Source organism: Eumetopias jubatus, unplaced genomic scaffold (assembly GCF_037043125.1).
Source record: "Eumetopias jubatus isolate StellerSeaLion01/CBP00866 unplaced genomic scaffold, mEumJub1_p1.0 scaffold_84, whole genome shotgun sequence".
Lineage (NCBI taxonomy): Eukaryota > Metazoa > Chordata > Mammalia > Carnivora > Otariidae > Eumetopias > Eumetopias jubatus.
The window spans coordinates 757,850-762,335 of record NW_028274890.1 but is presented as its reverse complement, the minus strand read 5'-3'; the positions used below and the strand labels follow the sequence as shown (position 1 = coordinate 762,335).

Below are 4,486 nucleotides of genomic sequence, written 5' to 3'. Positions count from 1 at the left end.
TTCTAGCCGGTCTGTTGGGCAAAGGAACGAGGGCTGTGCCCAAAGGAGCTCCAGTCCTGGCAGGTGGGGAGGGGACCCGCAGGGGGGCGGCCAGGGGAGGGCACCTGCAGGGTTTGCCCGGGAGCTCAGCACGGGGCAGTGTCCCTGGCTCCAGCATGCTGACTGTGTGGCTGCATGGGTTTCCAGCCTCCCAAGCCTCGGGCTCCCGTTTGTAAGATGGGGTGCTGAGGGCCCCCATCTCTGGGAGCAGAAGGGAGGGAGGGCCCGCCGGTGGACTCTCTCAGGACAGGCCAGGAGGGTGGCTGTGGCTTAACGCAGCCCGGGGCGTGTCCCAGTGACGAAGGTGAACACGTGCACGGCCCCGAGCTCTGGGGTCCTGCCACCAGCCTCTGGCAGTGACTCTCCTCCCGCCCTATCCCCCGTCCCTGTAGCTACGTGGTCTTCCTGGAGCCGTTCCTGCAGCCGGCGGAGAAGCAGTTCACGGCGGGACACAGGGTCACCTACTATGTCTTCACCGACGGGCCGGCTGCTGGGCCCGAGTGCTGCTCCCGTAGGACCAGAGAGTGCTGGTTCCAGGTCCCTGGGGCTCCCTGCTGGCAGGATGTGCCCATGCACCGCATGGAGATCAGCAACTTCTCGCATTCGCTCTTCCTTCGCAAGGTGGACTACCTGGTGTCCGTGTAGTGGACATGAAGTTGAGCGACCACGTGGGCGTGGAGAGCCTGTCCCTCCTCTTAGGCACCCTGCACCCCGGTTTCTCCAGGGTGACCTTCTAGGACTTCAGCTACGAGCGCGGACAAGGTCCCAGGGGCACACCCCAGGGACCCGGGTGACTTTTACTACGCAGGAGGCTTTTCTGGGGGTTCGGTGCCGGAGGTTCCCCGACTGACCTCAGCCTGTCACCAGGCGATGGTGGTCGACTGGGCCAATGGGATCGAGGCCCTGTGGCATGACGAGAGCCACCTGAACAGGTATCTTCTCTACCACAAGCCCACCAAGGTCTGTCCCCAGAGTACCTGTGGGACCTGCAGCTGCTGGGCTGGCCCGGGGTCATGAAGAAGCTGAGGTTTGTGGCCGTGCGCAAGAGTCACCGGGACATCCGCAACTCGTATGGGGCTGACCCCGACTCTGTCAGGTGGTGCCACGCCGAGCGGAGCTATCAGAGCAGATTCCGACCTCTGTCCCCTCAAGGGAGTCTCTGGAGCCCGGCACTGCCCACATGGCCATGTTCAGAGCCCCTAGCGCCCCCGCTCTCAGGAGGTCTGCTTGGGGGCCCAAGTTCCTCTCTTTGTGGTCGGTGTGTTTGGATCACTTCTGGGTCATTTGTAGCTGTGAAGGGGTCCAACGTGTATGTCGGATGTTTTCGGTGTCAATGCTGCAAATAACTGGAACTGCACCACAGAAACCCACATTTCAATTTATATTTGAACACCTGCAGAGATGGAGACTCCCCTTCCTTGTACTTTTCTCATATTTATATTTCAGGGCTCCCTTCTGCTGTCTGTCCGTGTTGGCCCCATCCATCAACTTTGCTGACACCCTACTACTGATCGATGCAGCTCAGCACCAGAACGGCTCTGGTGGACGGCTGACTGCATGCGCGGTCATTTACCAGCGCTCACGCTATGACAGTTATCGGCCGACTACACCTCCTCTCCACTTCAGCAGCTCATTTCATCAATAACTTATCTCATGGCCTTTTCCCTTTTATCCAGAAGACAGCAAAACAGAAACATTAAATAAAACGTTTTCACAATATTTTAAACTACTTATTTATTAGTATTGATGGCGTAACTTTCAGTGTCCTGGGTGAAAGGGGTTTTAACTTTAAAGGAAGATACAGAAATCGTAAGGTGACTGGTAGAGGGAAAGAGGTGAACAGCTTTACAAATAAGCCCATGACTGCTCACAGGCTGTAGTCACCCAGTAAAGAGAGGGCCTAAAACTTCCACTGTGGTGGCTTCTAAGTTGCTTAGATTCAGAAGACAGAAGCAGAAGATGCTGGCTGAGTTTTCTGATATCTAATAGAACCTGTTAAAAATCACTTATCCAGGGGGGCCCGGGTGGCTCAGTAAGTGAAGCGTCCAACTCTCGATTTCAGCCTGGGTCACGATCTCAGGGTCATGACACTGAGTCCACGCTTGGCGTCTGCTTAGGACTCTCTCTCCCTCTGCGTCCCGCCCACCTTTTCTCTTCCTCTCTCTCCCTCCAAAACAAAACAATCACTTGTCCAAAAAGCAGCTGAAATGATATGGTTATTTAACCGTGACATTGTTCAAGTAATTTCAAATGGTTAAAATAAACTATTAGATATTTATAATTAAAACAACAAAAATAAAACTGGATAGTGATGGGGAGGTTGTACATACTGACAAATGTTTGAAAGAGATTTACTGATAGCTTCAAAAATGGAAATACAGACTTGAAGATTTGGCAGCAAACCAGCAGACACGGCCAACTTGTACCCCAGCTCACGGGGCGCGGCTGCACCCTTCCTCACCACGGGCTCACACACAGCTTCTCTTCCGGGTGCACTCCAAATCCACACAACACCTACGACACTGAGAACATTCTTCCAGGGACCCCTGACCTCAGTAAGTGTTTCGTCTAATGATCAGAGAAGCAAATGAGCAAAATCCGAAGGAGTAAAACAAGTTCTGGGAGACACATGTAGGACAGGGCTGACAAGTAACCCAGACTCAAGATTCTAAAACAGAACCCACACTCGATCCCTTGGGGCACACCCAATGTCCTACTCTAGAAATGAGATGGAGCGGTTTCTGTGAGGGTGAGAGGGACGGGGATTCAGCTGGAAATGAAAAGCAGGTACCACCTGCAGTTCAGGGAAAGAAGACCCGTAGCATCCAGAACAGTCTCCTTTACAAAGCAGTATCCTAGCTCTGTGAGTGTAATTGTCTTTCCTGCCACGACGGGGATCCCTCTGAACCTCAAGGACCAAAGGACCACAATTACAGAGACCCCTGGGGGGTGGGCAGGAGGAGGGACAACGTGCTAGGGAGAGGAATTCGGGGACATGGGATTTAATACAAGTCTACTTCTCTGGGGCCTGGCTCCTTTAGAAAATACCTTCCAAAGATTGTTACGGGGAGAAACTAACAGAACACTCCAAACTAAGAGGAAATAAATAGGGTATCTACTTTCTTGATTAGGAACTGTTCCACACTCCTCACAAAATATACAGAGACATACATGCATAATAAAAAGTCATTTCTCTCTGAACAAGAAAGTTACTAATATATACTGAGCATCTACTAAGTGCCAGTCCTGGCCTATATATATTTGAGGTCCTGTTGGACCGTCGGTAGGGAACAGGCCCCTATTTCAAGCTTAGAGGTGCACTGCCCTGAGGTCTCACCGGGACAGGCAGGATGAACGGCACAATGCCATCAGGAGGCCCATCTGACTTCAAACCCCTCTGCTGTACAATCACATAAAATTCACCAGAGTTGATGAGTGAACACTCTGAACTGTTACACAAACATCAAACATGTTGAGTGCTGGTTGTTGTTCAGACATGTTTCTTTTTTGTGACTTGGCTGACCTAATTCTGTGAAGTCCAATTACCCTGTAGCATGCAGCACCCCTCTCCTGTCCCTGACCAGATTTGTATTCCTGGCTTTCTACGGGCTGCTCCTGGCCCCACACCAACTTCCTGTTGGTCAAAAGTGGTGTCTGAACTCACTGAGTCAGATTTTCACCCTTTACCACTGGATACATGTGGCTTAGAGGCTATTCTCCCCAACTGGGAAGTTGGTTCTTGATTCTGCCCCTAGTTCAGTCAGGAATGGACCAGCAGCTTGCAGGTGGTCTCTGTCCACGCTCCTGGGCCCACAGCCATGGTTCTGGCACACGTACAATCTTCTAGACCAACGGGGAGGCATGCGATTCTATTTCTAAGCTCAGCTTCACAGGAACTACCACTAGCCGTGCGCAGTACACCCAGAGACTGTGTTCAGGGCCCCTGAGACAAGCAAGGCTTTGGCTTTGCTGATGGATGTGTGTCCTGGAGGCCTTTTCAAGACCGTCTCACTCTGACCACTCCTGAGCAGAGCAGACTAGCACATGCACGCAGTGTAGAGTGTGATTCTGTGGGACTCCTTTAGGCTGAATCTTTCCCTGGTTCTGGCAATAAAGTTTCTCACTGGGCTGCTCTGTCCTTTGTTGGTACGTATCATGGATCCTCCCTTTGAACGACGGACCACCAAGCTCTCCGCTGTTTTCACCACCTCCCGTAGGCATGAACTGGAGCAAGGTCTGCAAAGGTCTGGGCGAAGACACGGGGAATGGAAGAGGACAGCACCCAGCCTTATCTGGAGGGGCCCCTGCTGGCTTCTAAGTGGGCGCTGGGTTAGGGGAGGAGTTGTGGCAGCCCTTCCGGCCCTACAAGCTAGCCGGTGGGGCTGACCAGCTGGGGCTCCATTACTCCCAGACTGTCAAAACGGGGCAGAGCTCCTGCCTCTGAGTG

General features: G+C 52.8%; 1 pseudogene; it reads left to right on the top strand.

Moving 5' to 3' along the window:
• The first annotated feature begins 399 nt into the window (after positions 1-399).
• On the top strand, positions 400-1,748 carry LOC148161727 (histo-blood group ABO system transferase 1 pseudogene; annotated as a pseudogene).
• The last annotated feature ends 2,738 nt before the right edge of the window (positions 1,749-4,486 follow it).